General features: G+C 41.7%; 1 long non-coding RNA gene across 1 annotated transcript in view; it reads left to right on the top strand.

Annotated features, from left to right (window-relative positions):
- Positions 1-471: 471 nt before the first annotated feature.
- LOC123280178 (uncharacterized) overlaps positions 472-11,375 on the top strand; it is a 29,459-nt gene continuing 18,555 nt past the window's right edge. Inside the window, exon 1 of the long non-coding RNA XR_011497365.1 lies at positions 472-818. This is a non-coding gene — a long non-coding RNA (uncharacterized lncRNA). The remainder of the gene's footprint in view (positions 819-11,375) is intronic.

Genomic DNA, 11,375 nt, shown 5'->3' with positions numbered 1-11,375 from the left:
GTCACATTCTGAGGTACTAGGGGTTAGGACTTCACTGTATGAATTTTAGGGGACACAATTCAACCAGTAACACCCACCAAATCAGAATCTCCAGGGAAAGCCCTGAGAAACCAAATGGTTAGCAAAAAAACACAAAAAACTCCTGGAAACACCAATCTAGAGCAGAAGCAAAACATGAAAATGCTAGCAGGGCCAGGCAGATGGCTAAAGCCGATTGTAGGGACTTCAGCCCTGGAAGAGCATAACTCAGGGGCAGCAGATGTTGTCATTTGGAACCGAGGGGCCCAGGGTGCCCGGTCCTTAGTGCTTTTTCTTTTTTTACAAGAAGCTGAAAATTTAGATTCTTATTTAAAAGTTTTCAATAAGTGAAGTGCACTGCAGGCCAAACCGAATACATCTGCAAACCTGATTCGGCCCAGTGCGTTGAGGAGGAGGGTGGGGGTGAGGGGGTGGTTGAGGAGAAGGGTCAGTCTGACCTGGTTATTCCGCGGTGTTGCCGCAAGTGGATCCCTTAATTAACTGATTAAATCAGCCGGTGAGCACTTGCTATTGGAGAGTTTTCTGGGTGTTAGTAACTGAGCTGTGCTTTAAGTGAGGACCATGAGCTTCCAGCTTCTTCGTGGAGGACTGTGCTTTCCATTGGCCTCTAGTGTTTGGGCCAGTTTCCCTACTCTTCTTACTCAGATAATCTATCTAGGAACCCCTAATTGTTTTGGTCTGATGATTTGTATCTCCTTTGTTGTTGTTTCTGGAGCCATTAGGAATTCAATCTTTAAACCATTTTTTTCTACCAGTGCAACGGGAGTCTGAACGCGATGGTGAGTAGATACTGTTCTCATTCTATCATCATTGAAAAGAATATTATTATGAAACGTAAAGACTATCATGAACAGCAGCATACACAAGAAGGGTTTAATACGTAAAATGTTTCTAATACACTTGGTGTTCCTGTGTACCCCTCCCCCAGAAGGAGCCACTATTCTGAATTCGTGTTCTATCCTTCTCATGCACTTCTTTGGTTTTCTCTTAGGTATATGTATCCCTAAATCCCCACACATGTGTGTGCATATAGTATATATACACTGTATATATTTCTAAAATATGTTGTTGTTTTGCCTAGGTTTGTGCTTTATAGAAATGGCATCATATTGCACACATCTTTCTGTGACAGTATTTCTACTCTGATGCATTCATTTTCACTGCTCTGAGAGTACGCTGTTCTATGAGAAGATCACAATTTAGTATTTAAACTTTTATCAACTTAGTGAACTTTTTTAACCCAAGAATATTTTTATTTATTTATTTATTTTTTAAAGATTGGCACTTGAGCTAACATCTGTTGCCAGTCCTTTTTGTTTTTTTCCTTCTTCTTCTCCCCAAAGCTCCCCCAGTACATAGTTGTATATTCTAGTTGTGGGTGTCTCTGGTTGTGCTATGTAGGACACCGCCTCAGCATGGCCTGACGAGCAGTGCCATGTCCGCGCCCAGGATCCAAACCGGTGAAAGCTTGGGCCACCAAAGCAGAGAGCTCGAACTCAACCATTCGGTCACAGGGCTGGCCCCTGACCTGCGAATAATTTTTGCCTTAAATTCTATTTTGCAGATATTACTATAGCTACAACAGGTTTAATTTTGGTTTGTTTGCCCATATATACATATATCTATTATTCAATTCTTTTACTATCAGTTTTTCTAAGTCTTTACGTTTTAGGGTTTTTTCTCTTCTCTATAGGATATAACTGAATTTTTAAATTTTCCAGTCTGACACTCTCACTCTTTTAACTGGTAAATTGTGTTTATTTATATTTTTTGTGACTTCTGACGTATCCAAATTTATTTCTAACGTATCTTTTGCCTTCTCATCCTGCTTTTCCTTCTTTTTTGTTGCTTTCTTCTGAATTTATTTATTTTTAATTTGACTTTTACTTTCTTCTGTTTTGGAATTCATATACTCATTTCTTTTTCTTTAATGAATAGCCTTAATTATTTTTTCAAATAATCAGATATGCAGAGAAAATATTATAATATCTTACTACTCAAAATGTGGTTCGTGAACCAGTAGCATCAGCATCACTCAAGAACTTACTGGAAATGCAGAGTCTCAGGCCCCACTCCAGACCTGCTGAATCAGAATCTGTATTTTCACAAGATCCCCAGTTGAGTCACGTACACGTTAAAGCATGAGGAGCACTGGTGTAATGAGTACATAGCTCCTGTATTTAACAATCGTTAACATTTTGCCATAATTGCTTCAAATATTTATTTTTTCCTTACATATTTAAAAGTAAATTGCAGAAAGTGTGACATTCATATTCTAAATAGTCTAATAAGGACATTTCTACATATTCATAAAACCGTTATCACACTTAACAACATTAACTATAATTCCCTAATATCACTTAGTACCCAATTAGCATTCAAATTTCTCCAACTGTTTCCAAAACGGCTTTTACGGTTGCTGAATGTGCACTAGGATCCAATCTTGGTCTACACACAGCTTTTGGTCATTATGTTTTATGTCTCTCATGCTGCTTTGAATCTGGGTTATTCCCCTCTCCTCTCCTATACACACCTTTTCTTGTTATGGCATTGTCTATTTCAAGAAACCACATCAGTTGTCTTGCAGAATGTCCCCAATTCTAGATTTGTCTGATTGCTTTCTTGTGGTGGTGTTTAATTGTTCTTGTAGCCCCAGCATTTCCTGTAAACTAGAAGTGAGAGCAAAAGGCCTGATTAGATTCAGGTTAAACATTTCTGGCAAGAATACATCATAGACAATGCTGTTTACTTCCCACTGTATCACATCAGGATGTACATAATGTCCCGTTCTATATAAGAGTGACACAAGCATTCATCACAGGGTTCAGACGGGGTTTGCCTGATGCCTTCATTAGAATGTTTGGTTTTTCCTTTTGTGACTCCCAGGTAACCTGTGGGGTGATAGCTTGTTACTTTGCAAATATTCCATTCCCCATCAATTTTTCACCTATTGGTTTTAGTATTCATTGGTAATCCTTGCTGGATTCATTTTGTTGTTGTTGTTGTTGTTAGGGGCTACAAAATTGTGACTTCCTAATTCTTTATTCCTTTTACATGTATTAGCTGGAATTCTTTGATAAGGAAAAGCTTTCTTTTTGGCTCGGGCTGTTGAGTTACTCTTTACTGCAGTTCTTACTTTAAAGATAGTATGAAGGTTTAATTATTTCCTTTTAACTCTTAAAATCTTAACATACATACTTAACAAAATCTAAGTTAACCAATATCTCTACTCTGTTTCCCCCAAATTCAAAGGCCTTGGAATTTGTTTTACACACTATTTTTGTCAGAGTTTTAATTCTGTCTTCTTTTGTTTTTCCTCCAAATTAGACTTCATTATTACTCACTTATACAGTCAGTCTCTATTTATTTATGTTTACCGGGATGTTAGCCAATTTCTTTATCCCCTCCCCCTATTTCCTCCTCTCTCCTGTGATCATTGTAAATCCTTCTAGTTGTTCTATGCAGGATGCCACCACAGCATGGCTTGATGAGTGGTGTTTAGGTCCGTGCCCAGGATCTGAACTGGTGAACCCTGGGCCACCTAAGTGGAGTGCGAACTTAACTGCTACGCCAACAGGCTGGCCCCTTAGTCTCTGTTTTTCTAAAAAGGAAAGGAGTTTTACTGAGCATATGGTTCTAGGTTGACTGTTGTCCTTGGTCCTTCAGGTCCATTCTGAAGGCTGGTCTTCAGCCTGCCACTCAATTTTGTGACTTCCTTTTGTAGGGTCCCTGTTTTCTGTATCCCATGCTGCCTCCTTTGTTGTTGTTGATGTTGGTAACTCTTTTATTTTGCTGAAGACACTCTAAAGTGGCTTCTTAACAAAGGACACATAGCGTAAATTTTTGGAGTGCTTGCATGTCTGTAAATGTGTATTTTCACACGATTTGTAATTTGATATAGAATTTGGCAGATATGGTTGCTTAAATATTTTGAAGTAATTGTCCTATCGCCTTTCAGTTGTTGACCCAAAACCAATAAACAGCCAGTTATTTTACCAGCAGAATGGGCTTCTTGGAGAGCAGCAAAGAATTCCTATTTGGGACAGGTGGTTTATGGTGAAGGACAAGCAAGTCCTAGTCTGAGAAACAAAGGAGAGAAACCTTCTGTTATGAGGTTGGGAGAAGCTGTTGTAAGGGAAGAGTCCATTGGAGGAGAGTGGGAGTTTGAAGTGTAGAGGCTTTTCATTGGCTGAGCTGTTGCTGGGCAAGGAAGGATTCTTTCCTTCCTCTGCAGGCTGTAAGTAGTATCACTTCCTGTGGGAGATGCAAGGTATTCTCTTCCTGTTGAGGTCTGTAGCATGCCCTGAGTGACACATGCATGAGAGTTCTCTCTTCTGGCCTCCAACTCCATTTTGTTTTATTTTATTTTATTTATTTATTTATTTATTTAATTTATTTATTTATTCATGTTTTTAAAGATTTCATTTTCTCCCAAAGTACCCCCGTACATAGTTGTGTATTTTTAGTGGTGGGTCCTTCTAGTTGTGGCATGTGGGACGCCACCTCAGTGTGGCTTGATGAGTGCTGCCATGTCTGTGCCCAGGATCCGAACCAGTGAAACCCTGGGCCGCCAAAGCAGAGCACTCGAACTTAACCACTCGGCCATGGGGCTGGCCCCTCAGACTCCATTTTAAATGAGGTTTCCATTTATTAATTTTCACATAATTTTTGCTGTTGAGAATGAAATATCCTTTTGATTTCCCATCCTTTGCTTGTGACCTGTTTTTCCTCTCTGAAAGTGGTTAGAATCTTTAATTTACTTTGTTCCTCCAAAATTTTATATGTCGAGGTGTGGGTCTTTTCATATATTTAGATCAGGTAGTTGGTGAGCTCTTTCAAGCTGGAGACACGTTCTTTTATCCTGGGTTTTCTTTTTTGATGTGAGTTCTTTGATAATTTTATTCCTTCCATTTTATCTGTTTACTTTTTCTAGACCTGCTGTTAGTCACTTGATAGATAGCTTTGCTTTCTCCTCTAAGTCTGTTGTCTTTTCTCTCTTGTTTCCATTTCTTTGCCTTCTATAGTTCTACACTGTAGGAGATTTACTTAATTTTTATCATCCAACCTCTCTTTTGAATTTTAATTTGTTGGTCATACTCTGAGTTTTCAAGAACTTTTAAAACTTCTTGATTCCTTTTTCATGGCACCCTGTTTAGTTGATATAGATGAAATATCTTTTTCTTGTCTCTCTGAAAATAATGACAGTTTTTAAAAAATGTTTTAGTCTACTTCCTACATTGTACCTGTTTCCACTAGGTTCCTTTTTCATATGTTAGGTTTGGGCCTCAATTTTTCCTACTTGAAGGTTTCTACAAATGTCTGGCTATGCTTGGTTCCTAACAAATAACACATTCTACAAAGGGAGACTGAGAGGAAGTTAAGGATAAAGAAGATTTGCTTTGGCTGCTACTGTTTTTCAGCTAAGCATCTGAAATTCTTGATTGTTGTCTTTTTTTCAGCTTTGCATATTACTGTCATTGGAGGAAAAAAACCCCAAGCAACCTTGACTTTTTAATAATAAGACTATGTTTCCTATGGGTGAATGTAAATTTAGGCATGACCTTGAGGGAGATTTTTAATGGTATTGATTACAAGGAGGTGTATTTCTTTAAGTTTTGTGAGGGCCAATATTTTGCACTACATACTTGTAAGAGCACTAGACTATGAGTTAGGAGGACTGGGTTCTAATTCTTGGTTCTTACTGTGTGATCATTGGTGTATCGCTTACCTTCTCTGAACCTCAGTTTCCTCATGTGTAAAATGAAATCCATTTTCCTCGATGGGCCATTATGGGGAACAACTGTGATAAAACAATTGTCTTTATAATAAATCATCAATCTGAAAGCTCTTAAATCCTTCTGTTCCATAAAGATCTGCAAGAATGACGCTTGCTCATCAGCTGTTATTCTTTCAGAAAAGATTAACTTTTGGCTGAGGGTTGGCAAACAGCTGCTATATTTTAATTTCTTCTGATTTCTTTGTTTTCCTTTCTCTAACCTCCTCCAGTTTCAATTTTGTGAATCTGAATGAGAATCCTGAGGCCACATTCTACTTTATTCAGCCTCTGAATGGTCTTTTAAACACAAACATGCCCACATGAAGTTGATGCCCCAAACCTGATAGCAGAAAACTGACTTTGCTCCATTAATCACCTTGGGTGGATAAGACAGGCGGCCACTGCAAGTACGAAGGAATAATCCACGAGTAGCTAAGGCTAAAAGTAATCCTCTTCAGAATCAGGTCAAGCAGGTTATTTAGGGCTTGGGTGGCGACTCAGCCTGAAGAGGCTTGGACTTCCGTGTTGAGGGACTTGTGAGGTGTTTTTCGAGAGTCTGTGTGTAGCTTTGTGAGAAGAGTGATTCATCCTTCTAGAAGAGTCTCTCTGTATCTCTGTCTCTCTCTCTCATGCCTTCTCCATCTTCCTCTCACTCATTTTCTCTAGCTGTCACACTCTCTAGAACTCTCTTTTGCTCTTTCTCTCAGACCTGCCTTGACTCCTATTTCTTCCTGCCATGTCATTGTAAGGTCTCGTGCAAGGCTTTTGCCTGAGACATGACAGGGCGGAGGAGGGAAGTGGTGTGGTGCACACATGACTACCACCAGTGGAGCTGGGTCTGCATCCCCTCTGTTACTTTTCTACCCATTCCATTCTCTGTCCTGTCTGTGTTTGGAACCCAATGATGTACACAGAGAAGCTTTATTGGGGATCTCGTTGCTATGGTCATCTCTCGTCAGTCCTCATTTCCTCCTACTCCTGCTTTAGTCTATGTTTTGAAGACCACTAGACCCTTGGAAATATTTCTGTGGAAGAAACCATGAGGGAGCTTTACTGATCCTCTGTCTCAAAGGGGCACACAACCACTACAAATAGGTAAGAAGGAAAACATAAGTGGGCAAGTTTAATTTTAGTTCCCAAGAGGATCATAGATGGCATTGAGGGGTAACTTGTCATTGATTAGCTTAAAGGGAGAAATTTTCTGCATAGTTTACTCCAAAAACAACTCATAGTCATGACAAGCCAAGATTGGTAATTTAGTACAAGTTTCGAAGATAATGATCCACGGAGGACACAGTACAGAGGCAAAGAAGAAGAAATCTGTATTTATTCAGCCTATATGCTATCTGGAAAGCTATAGCAATGTTACAAATAATAAGTGATTCAAAGTTCTTTGGATAAATATAGCTGGACAAGAACAAATGAGTAACATCAGTAAAGCAAATTGTGTCCCTCTGCGTGAAGAGATGTTTTGCCTCGCAGCTCAATTCACTTCAGACATTTATCATGCACACACCTGCTCTGGGAATTGCAGGGAGCTACAAAATAAATAAGATACTGTTAAGGAAAGAGAGACTTCCTGCTGTTTTATATGTATTTCCCTCGTTCAGGTGATGCGGTTGTTATGGTGTATTCTGTGTTACGTTCCCATTGGTTTTGTTCCTACTAAGGCTGTGGGGTAAAACTTCTTGCTCTCTCTGTAAGGCATGTGCATCTGCCCTGAAGAAAGGGGCCGGGAAGAGAGGCCAGATCTCAGTGAGGAATCCGGAACTCAGTGGGCTCTCCGAACTCAAAGCCACAAAATATAAGCCGCGTTATCTGCTTGGGTCTAGCTCTGTTCTTTTTTTTCAGTTTGTTGCTTAGTTGTTTTCCTTCTGAGCCTTTAGTAAGGTCTCCTTTCAAAGGTCTGGGCTTTTTTCACCTGTGCTTCAGAAGACTCTGAGAAAGGCTTAGATCCTGTGAGCAGTGGGTCTGGGAAGTGTGGTCTCTGGACCAGCATCATCAGCATCTGACTGGGAATTCATTAGTAATGCAAATTCTTAGGTCCCACCCAGGCCATCCGGATCAGGAACTTTCAGGTGGGGCCCAGCGATGTGTGTTAAGCCTTCCAGGGGATTCTGAGGCTGGCTCGCTGTTGAGAACTACGCCTCGGTCTTGAGAACTGAAGGGGAACAGCACCCTCTGGAGGCCATATGGCCACAGCGACCATGGGAAACGAATTAAATCCGGGGGAAGGAGGGGAGAGTCGCGTTTCCAAGCCCAGCTGTCCCTTCTCACATAGGGACTTCTACCAGGGTCAACTTTGGAGGCTTTGGATTGATTTAATTAAGGAATGTTGCTGTTTCCTTTATAATAGTCCAGGCTCTGGGGATGGATGAAATGGGTGAATTTTAAAATGAGTATTTACTGTTCTATTTACTTTTTCCAGTTCTGGTCGTCAAATCACTCCCCTATTCAAAAACCTTGAGTGCTTCTCCATGAAACGTCTTCCCAGCCTGGTCTTCAGTGCCTTTTCCGAGGAGGTCCCATTGCTGTTCTCAGGTTCTCCCTCACTTCGTCCCCACTGGGAACAATGTTGTCTCCTTTCTTCTGTGCTCAGTAACTCTTGCTAAAGCAGCAGCTCTCACAAGGTGTGGGTTTATAACTGTGTCACCTCTCTAGACCTGGCTCCTCGAGGGCAGGAACCACATTCTATTCCTTTTTATCCCCAGCATTTAGCACAGTGTCTGGTTAACAATAGACTATTGGAAAATGGTTCCAAAATGAATAAATGGCTGAATATAACTCCTGGCCTGGTGATGCAGAGCTAGTTACTGTCCCTGGAACTTCCTAACTCTCTCTCCCTTCTGGCGGTCCCTTTCAGTGTGAAATGCCCTCCCATGTGCATCTCTAGCCTCTCAAAATCCCACCTTTCCTTTCAGATTCACTCTCAATAGCCGCTCAGTGACCATGTGGGAGTGAACTGTCGAATCTGGAATGTGCACTTGATCAAGCAGGGTCATCAGCTGGAAGGTTTACTAAGTCACGTTGTTCCAAGGGCCAAGCGCATCCATGATAAAAATAGCACAAACAATAAAAATAACATTAATCTATAATATTAAGGGGTTGTATTGATTGAGTTCTTATCATGCTAAGCTTAGCACTAAGCCTTTTACATACATTATCTTATTTAATTCTTAAATTAACCTATGAGGAAAGTGTTATCTGTAAAGTAATAAATGAGGAAATAGAAGGCACAGAGGGGTTAAATAATTTGCCCAAGGTCACATAGCTAGAAAGGTCAAAGCCAAGATTAAAACCCAGGTCTAGTCAACTCCAGTCAATGCTTTGAACTTAACCCTAAATAGGTCACTGACAAAGTATATAGATATTAGGGACCTTGGTGATGCAGAATTGTGAATCTAAACAGACCAGCAAAAAACCTGAACTCATTTACCATTGAACGAATAAATGGGTATTTATCAGGCACCTACTATGGGACAGGCATTGTTCCAGGAGTGGGAGGATATAGGGAGTGAATAAGACATGCAAGATCCCTGTTCTCAGGGAATTTGCTTTTCAGTCGGGGGGGAAAACTTCTCTGACGTGATAACATTTTGGCCAGACCCTGGATGACTAGAAGAGGTAGCCATAGAAAGATTTGTGAAAAGTTGGTCCCAGCTAAGAAAAGGGAAGTGCCAAGGCCCTGAAGCTAGGAAAACTGGCGGAGGAACCAGCAGACATGAGCCACCGAGTGGAATTGACCTGGATGGAGCTTCCTGGGCAAAGGTACTGTAAGAGCAGGAACCAACCCCCGGTGTGAGTGGCCCAGAACTTGACATCAGGTGCGGAGAGTCAACTACCCTATCCAGGAAGGAAGACTGAAGCAGATCCTGTTCTCACTTGGACTCTTTTCATCGGTGCTACTCACACTTCTTCCAGCAGCTGGAAAAGGAATCAGATTTGTAGATGACTTTGGGGCAAACACAAGCATCATCACTAAATAACATCATCAATACTAATTTCAAAAAAAATCAGTGAAGTGTGTAACATAGTCCAGGAAGGGCCTGCTTTTCAAAGGTAGCATCCTGACTGGATTCTGCGTGCCAGCCGTCTCCCTGCTGTGTTGCCTTTTCAGAGTAATTTTATAAGAACCAAACCACATTCTTACTGATGCTCCATTCACAGTGGCAGGCTCCAAGTCCCATGGTCTGTAGGGATGCGTCAAGAATCAGGAGTGAGGCCCAAGTGAGAGGGAGGATTTTGGTAAGGACACACAATTTAAAAACAATGATAAAGCAGACTAAAGGTCGATCTGCTTTTTATTATCACGATGCCCTAATGCCCTAGCAGTTATATACAAGGTCAGTGATAAACCACACCTTCCTGCTGGGGTGGCCAATTCCCACAGCAGCCCCCCTGACATGTTGCTGTTCCAACTCCAAATCCACTTTACTAGGCCATTTTGTTCCTTCTTCTTTGGCCCCATACTTGATGTCTTCCATGTGGTCTCTCCCGGGGCTGGCTTCCCTCTCAAGTGATCGCTGCCTCAAGAGCTCCTTCCCTTGTGTGGGGGCTCACAGCACTTCTCTTCACAGCAGGACTTCCCCACCCCCTGCTGCTCACCTGCTTTTCCCTAAAGTGACACTTCCTGGCCCAGCCCAGTGGCATAGTGGTTAAGTTTGCACACTGCTTCCACAGCCCAGTGTTCATGGGTCTGGATCCTGTAGCTGCCCCTGATGCAGGAAGGGTTAATAATCACTGGAAAAGGCTTGCCAACAAACTGTGACCTGGAGGTGAGAAGGCCGGTTAGCCAATGACGGGTAAGACCTCCAGGGGGAGGCAACCCAAGCCAGGCATGGGTCGCCCGGGGGCGCAGATGGAGACACAATATGGATATTGGGAGCAGGAGGGGTCATTGCCTAGGAGGCCTTGCCTGCTCCGAGATAAAAATATACGAGCACAGCAAAAACATGATAATATCAAAACAGAGGCCGAGGGAGGGCTCCTTGAGAAATCACTAAGAATTCTTGGTATTCGCTAATTACTTCATCCAGAACACCTGTGTATGTTTAACAGATGTAAGCTATGTATATATTGAAATGCTGGTTATAATAAACTCAGAGTGACCATCAGCCCTCTCTGCATCTATCCTGGTGTGTACATTGGATTGAGACACGGACAAGACCTACACATGGCTCATCAAGCCATGCTATGGCAGTGTCCCATATACAAAATAGAGGAAGACTGGCACTGATGTTAGCTCAGCGACAATCTTCCTCAAGCAAAAAGAGGAAGATAGGCAACAGATGTTAGCTCAGGGCCAATCTTCCCTACACACACAAAAATAATAATAAAAAATCAAGTGATACTCCCTTCAGAGCATCTCTGAGAAGGAAGACCTCTGGGACTTGCAGAGCAGTTCTGCTCTCTTGGTCACTGCTCTAGCAGTGAGTGACCACAGCTAGTCACTGTAATGCATCCTCCAGGACACCTGCATCCTTACATGTTTGTGGAGCACGTTCACATCCATTGACGCACAAATATTTAAGAAGCTTCTCCCAGAGGCCAGGTGCTGTTG

The sequence above is a fragment of the Equus asinus genome, chromosome 23 (genome assembly GCF_041296235.1).
Source record: "Equus asinus isolate D_3611 breed Donkey chromosome 23, EquAss-T2T_v2, whole genome shotgun sequence".
NCBI lineage: Eukaryota > Metazoa > Chordata > Mammalia > Perissodactyla > Equidae > Equus > Equus asinus.
The sequence above is the reverse complement of the archived record's forward strand: the minus strand, read 5'-3'. Positions and strand labels throughout refer to the sequence as shown.